Genomic DNA, 10,078 nt, shown 5'->3' on the forward strand with positions numbered 1-10,078 from the left:
CCTCAGGGAGAAAGACTTGGGTTTAGGAGCCATGGCTTTTTCTTCCATCAGACTCCATTAAGAAAAAGTCAAGTTCAGCAGTTCATTAACATTTAAAATACTGCACCGTGTGTAAACCAAATATCCCCCTCCCCACAACAATCCCGTGCTCTCAGTGGACGCTCTGGTGAAGAATACTGCTTTTGGCACTGTTTGCCTTCTCCTTCTTCTTTATGGGATCCATCTCAAAACTGCGGCAGATCTGCAGTGTTTCATCAGCAGCTGCTGAGGCCACTGCTGTACCATCAGGGCTCATGGTCAGGTTCAAGATTCTATCAGTATGACCTGAGGAGGGGAAGGAATGTGCAATCAGGGTTGAGCTGATCAGCACATGCACATTTACTCCTGTATGTTCCCATGAGCCCTGCCAGCTTGCATAGCTGTCTCCCCAGTGGCTGTGGCAGCATGATTTCAGACCCCAAGCACACACTTGGATCAATGGTATCTCTTCCACAGCCCCGTGGGCATGCCTTACTCCTAGCAGCATGGCCCTGGATACTGTCCTGTATCAGTGATGCTGCAGGCTCAAACCAAGGAGTGCAGCTGTCTTCAACCTCTGACAGCCCCCCACCCAGGCCCTGTCCACCTACCTTGCAGCTCTGCAACCTTGTTCATTCTTGGATACTTCCATATAACCAGCTGATTCTGTGCAAAGCCATGGGCTGAAATGAGCTCCTTGTAGTTTGTTGACCATAGGACAGAAGAGACCTGCAAAGAGGCAGTAACACAGGTGAGACAAGGTGCATGTGCTGATGCTCACCACTCGGAGGTGAGCATGGTCCCCCTCCTTCCCTGTGCCTCTGGGCCTGAGGAGCCAGCAGCTCTGTGTAGGTGTGCTGCCAGAAGGTGTTTGTCTCCAAGCTGATGTTCAGCTCTCACATGGGAACGGGTATCAACAGCACTGAGGCAGGCGCCAGAACACACGTTCCAGATGCAGATATGTCTGTCTCTAGTGCCACCTCCAGTGGCTAGAACATTCATCTGCCATGGGCACCACGCCACAGCCTGAGAGAGGAGAGTTCATTTTAAAACATACAAGAGACAACCTGCACCCAGCCAGTGCTGCATACCTGCCTTGCACACACATATCCGCCCGTGGCAGCTCTGTGCTCACCTTGACAGCACCCTGGTGCTGAGTGAAGGTCTGCACAGGAGCAAAATCTCCATCCCCACATTGTGTGCATGGCCAGACATTTACAAGACTGTCATTGCCTCCACTGGCCAGGTAGCGGCCATCCAGAGACCATTTGAGTCCGCACACCTCGTGTGTGTGGCCAGCAAGGGCGGCCACGTGATGCTCAGCCACTCGGACATCGTGGTGATGGATGTGCCCAGTCCGTGCACCACTGCAGAGAGAAGAGAAGGCTTGCAGGGTCAAGCTGCACATTTTCACCCAAATCCATTTTTGTTGTTGCAAGACTGCTATAGCTGCCACTGGGTTTCAACCAGTGTTACCAGCAACACAGGTCTGTTGATGTGAGTGAAACACCCACACAAGCTCTTTACAACTTCAGCACAAATTGCAATACAGGAAAGAGGACTTCTCCTCACAGCCCCAACAGATAAGGCTGAGTAAGAATCCCAAGCCAGGACAAACTTCTCTCTGCCATCCGTAACCCATGCCAAACATAGATTGATGGATAGGAGTTTGCAACAACTGGAAACTGCCCTTGACCCACTGCTTTACCTGGAGAGGATGCAGCTGTTCCAGCTGAGGGTTCCCACACAGGCACAATGGCTGGTCATGGTTTGGAGATGTTTCTGCTGCTCAACGTCCCATAGCTGGAGAGGCAAAGCAAAAAGTTCTTCAGCAGAAACCCAAGCCTGTTTCTATGCCCTAGGAACCTCACTGCACAGGCTCTGGCATTCAGCTTTCTCAGTAAGGGAACAGAGAAAGTGTGTATCTCATGACTATAGCACAGAAGGTAACGCTACTTATCAGAAAACCCCCAAACCAAACCCTGCCTTGCACACTGGGCAGTTCCACCCCACACCAGGGAAGACAAGTCAGGTGCATGGCATCCTTCCTCTGCCAGGCAAGGTTTTGTCCCCAGTTCTGTCAATCCCTAGAAAACACCTCTAGTTTACTCCTGCATTCACCTGAACCTCAGCACTACTTGTGCCAACAGCAAGGTAGTCTCCATCTTTAATCCATGACACAGAGGAAATATAAACATCTGGATGCTCCATCTGCAGCAGGGGGATAATCTCCCTAGTAGTGTGATTCCACAGATAAACAGTGTCATCCAGAACCACTGCCAGGAAGTTCTGGGAGCTTCAGTCTATGAGATTCAGATCTACACTTTGAAAGAGCAATGCAGGTCACACCATGCTTGGCTAGAGAGCCCTGCCCTTCACCCGTGCTGATGCAGCAGGTGCGGGTGCACATGTGCGCACACACACGTACAGGTGAGGGGCAGCCTTCTGAGTGTCACTATGCCCAGCTGCTGGGGCCAGGTACCCTGCTCCAAGGCACCTACACAGTGCCCTAGACCACTTTCCCTGTAAGGCCACACAGGGACACTCCAGAAGTGGTCTGTGCTAGCCTGGGTACACAAAATAATACAGATAGCCCAGTTACACTGTCCTAGGAACAGCAATCCAGTGCAAAATGTTCTGGATGCCCAGCACTCAGCCCTGTAGCCTACTTACAGTAGTCGTTGAACGTCTCTGGTGCATCCAAGACCCGTTCTGGCTTTGAGGGAATATTTCTGCTATTCTTCCTGCTGAATCCAGGTGCCATTTTCTGACTGTAGAGCACTTTCAGGTTATTCTGATAGCCTGTGTGCAGGGGAACAGGTTAGTTAACCTGAGTTAGTTTCCTTCCAGCTGAGTGCTGCTCACCCACCTAGGAATCCCTTGGAGTGAAAATGAAGTCCTAAGAGAAACACTCACAAGCCTGCAGTGCACTAAAACCACTGGCAGTATGAACTGCTGAACAGGGGTGAGCTACAATTTCGTCATTCATGGAAACAAATTTAACAAACACTTGGGTTTTTGAATCCCATTATATTTAGTTGCAGTTTAAGCTAGAAAATGCACAGCAGAGGGTTTGATGCTCTTACAAACTTCATGAAGGTTTGGAACCTGCAGTATAGGTGAAATGTCACCGACATCTTTTCATAAAAATCCTTTCTTTAGGATTTTTCTCCCTTCTGAGAAGCTGTGGCCTCAGCAACAAAATGTAAACAAATGGTTATATGCTGCTGTGGAATGCAACAGGTGGATGCGTGATTGGTCTCGGGTGAATGTTTGGGTTTACTGACCACTCACAGCAGAGCTGGGTCTCACCCTCTGCTGAGACACAGCCCTTTGTTTATTCATTCTTCTTCTATTCTTAGCTTAGCTAGCTTCTGAGAACTTTCCTTCTATTTCTTTTAGCATAGTAATAATGTAATATATAGCATAAAATAATAAATCCAGCCTTCTGAACATGAGGTCAAGATTCTCGTCTCTCTCTCCACCCTGAAGACCCTTGCAAGCCCTGTAACAGGTGACCAACTGGCAGTCATAGCACCTCTCCTAAATAAATTCACTGTAACTGTTATGCCCTCCCTCGACCTCAGGAACCGTACGAAATGAGACTCCAGCCTGTACAGCTCTCAGAAACCAGTTGATTTCTCCTGTGACCACACACAGAGCCTCTGTGTGGCTGTTCCCCTGACCTGATCTCTGCTGCTGATTCAGCTCACACAGACTCTGTATCACACCTTCTGGAGCATTCTGTGGTTTTCCACTAAGGTGGAGGATCTTTGCCTCTTCTACATCAAAACCATTCAGATTCACTGCCCAGGCTTTCTGTTGCTCCTGCAGAGACAAATCACCCTCAGTGCAATGCATTTAAAGCAATTCCCACACTGCAATTTAAACAGACACCTAAGTCCCCTTCTCTTAGAATCTGAAGATGTTTGACTGTGCTGCAAGGGTCAGTCACACAGAGGCATGTCAAAGCAGTTTTTCCTCAGACTTTCATACATTGTCCTGCTGACATTTTTACACAATGGCAAATTCAGTGTCATTGCCAGTGGGAAAAGCCACAGCCACAAAGCGACCAAATGCTTCATAAACAGATTTCAGAACACAGTGTAAAACATTCCAGAAGTGTTCCCTGTGGAGACATTGTCCTAGAACAGCTACCACCAGCAGTTTCACTTTGCATAGGCTTACAGCTTTGTGTTTTTGTTGCCTGCTACATTTTAAAGCCTCATTAGTCAAAAGCTAAATTTTGCTACCAGAAGCAGCATGGGCTTAGAGTGCATGGCAGTCTCTACAGCTTCAGTCTCATCCTAGGCTCCTGAAGCCCAGAGCTGCAAGTAGTGATGGCTGGGACTCATCAGTCCAGCGTGCCAACTTGATAGAACCTATAGTTTACTGCTCTGTAAAGGGGCAGGAAGGAGTAGCGGTTGTTGAAGTAATTGTAACTTAGCAACATGCTCACCCTTCTTGGTAGGGGAATCCTCAGCAGGGTCATTCTCTTTGGTTAGGAGGAAATTTGCCATCTCCATCTGCATAGTGTTGCGGTTGGGAATGTAGCGATCCCCCCCAGCCTTTGTGGGGGTGCTTTGAATTTTGGATCCAGATTTACCTGTATTCACATATGAAAATATTGTCTTACAGCTATTATACAGCCTGTATTAGAGCTTTCACGGGAGCAAACCCAACACTCATCCACATCACACCCACCAGACAAGTAGGACTCTGAGGTCTCATGCCACCCAGTCACAACTAACTTATATTTTCCTCCCTGCCACCAAGTTGGTTAGGGACTGTGTGCACTTGGGTCTAGTGCAACAATTCCAGAGTCCAGAGATAAGGGGAAGATACAAAAATGCTCACAGGATGTAAAACTGTCAGCTGACAGTCCTACCCACACTCATCCTAGCATACAGCTGTGCCAGCAAGGCTCAGCTGGGCGAACAGCAGCTTGCCAGCCCCAGTGCTCAGAGCTCTGCCCCTCATGCTGGCAAGGAGGTGGGTGGCTGTCAGGAGCACAGCCCACCTCCTCCTGCCTGAGCAGCAGCCGGTAGGGCAGCGTGGCAGGGAGCCCAGAGCCCCATGGCTACAGATGTGCAGCCTGGGCAAGGCTCCCAGCCACTCATGAGCAGGCAGGACTGGTTGGCCATGTCGGTGCTGGACAGGCGGCCCCCAGCATGCTCTGGCGGCGGGCCCGCCTCACGCCGCAGGCCGGGAAGCACCTCCAGCAGGCAGGGCAGGACGGCCTCCTGCGGCTGCTTGTCGAAGGCGCTGACCTGGGGGGACACGGAGTGGACGGGGTAGGGGCTGCCCTTTCAGCTGCCCCCGGGAACAGCTGAGCCGCCCTGCCCACCCACTCACCTGGCCGTGCTTGCTGCTTTCCTGGAGGAAGCTGCCCAGAGCATGGTGCAGGTCAGGAACGGGCGGCCAGAGTTTATGCTTCACGTTGCTGGGTACGGAGGAAGGGGCATCGAATTTACCCTCAGACTTGAGGTGCCCTAATGCCCCGTGCAAGGTGCCCAGGCTTGGTGCTGGACCCCCCCGCCTGCCCCCCGGCACTGCCCTTACCTGTAGAGGGAGGGGAAGGTGCAGCACAGCCCCAGGAGCGCTGCTGAGAAGAGCAACGGCACCACCGTAACACTGGGGATGAGCCAGCCTGCATCGGAGGAGGAATGCCGGAACTGTAGCCTTTCCCAGAGCCAGCATCTCTGAGCCCCTCGCAGGCCCCTGCCCCGTGCCCCCCTCCCCATTTCCAGCACTGTCCGCCTCTTGCCGTCAGCCGTGTGGCTCCTGCGGCCGCAGCCTCCAGCCCTGCCCCTTACCCGCATCGGCCACGGCATCAACCACAACGGGTTTGGGCCGGGCGCTCCAGCTGCCCCGGTACCACGGCCCGCTGGGCTGGGCCCGCACCTGCGCGGGGTAGCGGGAGTCTGGCCGCAGCTCCAGGACCTCTTTCCTCCCTGCTCGCGGAACCTGCAGGACCTGCGGGGCAGAGCCGAGCTGGAGGCATGGCTGCTGTGGGCTGGCACCAAGGGGCGGGTCCCGCTTGGCCCAACCCCGCGCCTGCCGTGTGTCAGCAGCGGAGGGGGGGCAGCGCTGCTCGGGGTTTCCTGGGCAGGCCTTGCCTTCCAGTCATGGCTGTTCTCCATGGCATAGTGTGTTGCCTTCTGGATCAAGGCAGGCAACCTGGTTCTGAGGAACAGCTCGACGGCCCACTCTCCAGGGCCGTTCGGGCCAATGACATACGCAGGCACCAATGTGGTGGACGGTCAAAAGGCGTTTATTACTTCTTCTCATGGGGTCTTATAGTCTAAGGGGTCTCTACGTCAAAAAGGGGTTTGTCCTTCTTATCTATGGTTAGTAGGGAATGGAAAAGTACTGGGTAAGGAGTGGAAAGTTGCTGACTTTACTGTTAGTGGGGCCACATTCCTATGCTAGTTTCTTATCTATGAGTAACAGAGGGTCTTATCTACGGGAAACAGAGGGTCCTGGCTTTCCGTAACATCGCGACAACTTCCGCAGCGCCTCTTCCCTAACTACCACAATAGCGGACCTGGTAGTCCAGCTGCTCTGCAGGCAGCTCCAGGGGTGGCAGCCACTGCAGGCTCAGCCGGCCCTGCGACACTGTTGCCTGCACAAGCTGTGGGGCATCTGTGAGCAGTGCTGGTGTTGGGGATAGGCATTTGTCGCTCCTGTGAAACAGGACATGGGACACTGTGTCCCCTGTGAGCCAGGCAGGGGCTGTGGTGGCACTGGGACTCACCAGCCTGGTGCAGCCAAAAGGGCTCCTTAAAGTAGCTGAGTGTGGGCAGCATGTGGGTCCTGGTGACATTCACCAGGACAGAGATGGCACTGCCAGCCTTGGGCTGGAAAGTGCAGGCATAGGTGCCCTGTGTCCCCCAGCTCACCTCCTCGCGCTGTTGCCATGCATCTTCCCTGTGAGAGGAGTGGGGAGTCAGTCAGTCTCACCAAAGCATACCCACAGCCAGCATTCCTCCTGCTCTTCCCCAGGAAAGCTACTGCTGCTTGTAGTTGGAGGTGCAATGTGGTGAGGGGGTATGAGATCGGTGGTGGAAGGGCAGGACAGAGCAGGGCATGGGCAAGGGGCCCAGTGTGGGATATTGGGACACAGCAGGACCAGTGGTCCCTGGGATGTGCCTGCATGGGTGCCACCTGCCTGCCATGCCCCTTACCTTGTGCCAGCCCCGCTCGGAGGTGGCCGGTAGAAGAGGTGGTAGGAGCTGTGGGGCTCTGCGGGGTCCCAGCTCCACTCGCAGCGCACGTGCCGCAGGTAAGGGGTTCTGCAGCACAGTCCGATGTCCCCTGGGCAGGGAGAGCCAGGACAGGGAGGGGGCTGCTTCCCCTTGGCCCCCCAGAACTTGGGACTCACACCTTGCTACAACAGGACCCCCACCCCTGCAGCCCCAGGCGTGGGTGCCTCCCTGCTGTTGCTGCCAGCACCCTGCAGAGGGGATGGCTGCTCACCGGAGGAGTGGGGGGTCTCTGCAGCCAGAGCCTGTGCCCAGGGCCCCCAGACGCCGTCCATGGAGGTACCGTCGGGCTTGCTGCACAGCTGGATGTGGTACCTCACCCCTGGCTCCAGGCCCCGGAGCACCACCCAAGTGTTGGCCTGGACCAGCCTCTGCAGGAGAGGGGCCAAACTGAGGAGCAACTGGAGACTCCAATCGCCCCTGCCCATCCCTGACACCTCTATGTACCTGTCCCAGTGCTGCTCATTTCAGAGGGTGCTGCCTTGGTGGAGAGAAAAATCAATCTTCTGCCTTTCAGGGAGCTGAAGGAGAAGGGACTCTTCACCATCCAACACCTGGCTGGGTCCCATTCAGAGGTCCTGCTTTGCAGACTTGGTGAGGTTAGCTTGGCAGTTGCCAGTGAGGTGAGAACATTGTTCTGAATTGTCCCCCATACTTCATGCACGGTGTGTAGGGTAGGTATGTGCTTGTTCATCTCCATGTGTGCTCAGGGTCTGCCTTCATTTCTGGTTTCAGACCTGAGATTTCCAATGTCTCAGCTGTCTGTAGGATCTATGGGTACATGCAGCTGTATTTACTGGCAGGTCGGGTATCTGAAAATCATCTTTGAGTGTGGAGCCTTTATAATGCAATGTGCAAATGCAGAAACTGAGACACTAATGATGTTATTTTCCAGTCCCAGTCTCTGCCCAAGCTGTAATTCAACACTGCAAATTATTCTGTAGGCCTGAGCCTGTGTTTTCTGTTTCCTGGCTGAGTGCTTCAGCTGCTGGTGTTGCTTTTTTGAACAGGAGCACCTGACTCTTTTATCTTTATCACTTGGGCCTTTATGATTTGAAAGCATTCTTTGCTTTAATTTTCTAGTCAAATAGCCTAAAATCAAAGCTGTGGGCATTTTAGAAGGGTTAAGTAGAACACTTAATGAAATTTTTATTTTAGGCCTGCAGTAAGCAGGTCTGAAGCCAGAAATTGGTGCCAGAGTAAATGCCTTTCTATGCTTGTACTCTCCTGCTCTTCCTGTACTTGTATGTTCCTCTGGACACAGTGGGATGTGTTGTCATTTCCTGGGACTTCTGTTGAAGGCAAGTGGTTTTCTTTTCAAGGTGATTCTTATGTTTCCCCTCATGGCTTCCTCAGGTGACCAACCTCCGTTCCAAGGTGTCCTGCTCTGCCATTGTCATTCTGGGAGAGCTCTCTGTGACCTTGAAGGACACAGACTCTGAGGTGGATGAGGTTGCTCGGGTCCTTCTCCAGATGGTGTCCAGCTCCCCAGAATTTGTTCAGAAAGCAGCCAGTAAGAGCCTGGGGATCATGGTGGAGAATGTGACTCCTGCACAAGCAATGACTGCTCTCATGGACATGGGAGTCAAGGAGGTTCTTCTTCTTTTAGTGATGTTCTTCACCATCGTGTGTGTGGGAGGGAGAAGGGGTGAGACAGAGAATGGGAATGGTGGGAGGGAAGGGTCCTGTATCCTGCATCTTCTGTGGACTCAGTGACTTGATTCTCTGACCAACCTCACTTCTGTCCTCTCGTCACCTATTTCTGCCCTCCTGCAGCCTATTAGTTCTCAGAATCACAGAACTGTAGAATATGGGGAGTTGGAAGGGGCCCATCAGGACCATCGAGTCCAGCTCCTGACCTTGCCCAGAACAGCCCAAGGGTCACACCAAGTGCCTGAGATTTTTCTCCAAATGCTCCTTCAACCCTGTCAGGCTTGGTGCTGTGATCACTGCCCTGGAGAGCCTGTTCCAGTGCCCAGCCACCCTCTGGGTGAAAAACCCTTTTTCCTGATACCCAAACTAAAGCTCCTCTGACTCAGCTTCCTGCTGCTTCCTGCAGTTCTCCCAGTCTGTCAGATTTTCCTAGATGTGGTGACTGATGGGGAAGGGAAAGTGCCTGCAAAGGCTAAGGATAGAGCCTTGTGCTTTTGTGGGCAGAGGGACAATTGCAATTGCAGCTGTGAGCAGTGTTTGGTGTTTCACAGTGCTAACCACAGAGGCCCTGGGAAAATCACATCTCCTCATGATGCCACTAACTTGGGAAATGAGGAGGGTCCTTGCTGGGGCGTGGAGCACATGGGGGACAATCTGCTGGGTGTGGCACAGCCTGCACAGCAGGTGCAGCTCCTGCCAAAGGAGTCTTGTATGACTGTCCTGGCCTTAGAGCTCTACTTTCTATGCAAACTGATGTTTCATGTTAGCCTTGAGAAGATGAATCACTTTACAGGCACCTCCACAGGCTGACAGCCATGGGACAGTTGAAGCAAATGCTGCCTTAAATGTTGGTGCTGAGCCTGATAGTTCCCAAGAGACACTCTCTAGAACAGGACAGCCTGGCTAAACTGCCTGCCACCCTTTCCTCAGCTTTGCAATAGGGTAAAACATTCAGATGGATCCATTGCCAAGCCCCACAGAAGAAACAGGCGGCATTACTGGATATTCTGCAACTTCACAGCCCACCACGTGTTTTCCCTGCATTTGTTGTTTTCCAAAGGTCTGCAGATTTGGGGATAAATGGGTGGAAAGGGCCTCAGTCCTGCTGTAGCTCTGTGTACTGGGTGCCCTCTGATGGGTCA

At 52.8% G+C, this 10,078-nt stretch overlaps 1 pseudogene; it reads right to left on the reverse strand.

Annotated features, from left to right (window-relative positions):
• Positions 1 to 1,233: 1,233 nt before the first annotated feature.
• LOC134433885 (thrombopoietin receptor-like) lies at positions 1,234 to 7,645 on the reverse strand (annotated as a pseudogene).
• Between the last annotated feature and the right edge of the window lie 2,433 nt (positions 7,646 to 10,078).

The sequence above is a fragment of the Melospiza melodia genome, unplaced genomic scaffold, assembly GCF_035770615.1.
Source record: "Melospiza melodia melodia isolate bMelMel2 unplaced genomic scaffold, bMelMel2.pri scaffold_28, whole genome shotgun sequence".
NCBI lineage: Eukaryota > Metazoa > Chordata > Aves > Passeriformes > Passerellidae > Melospiza > Melospiza melodia.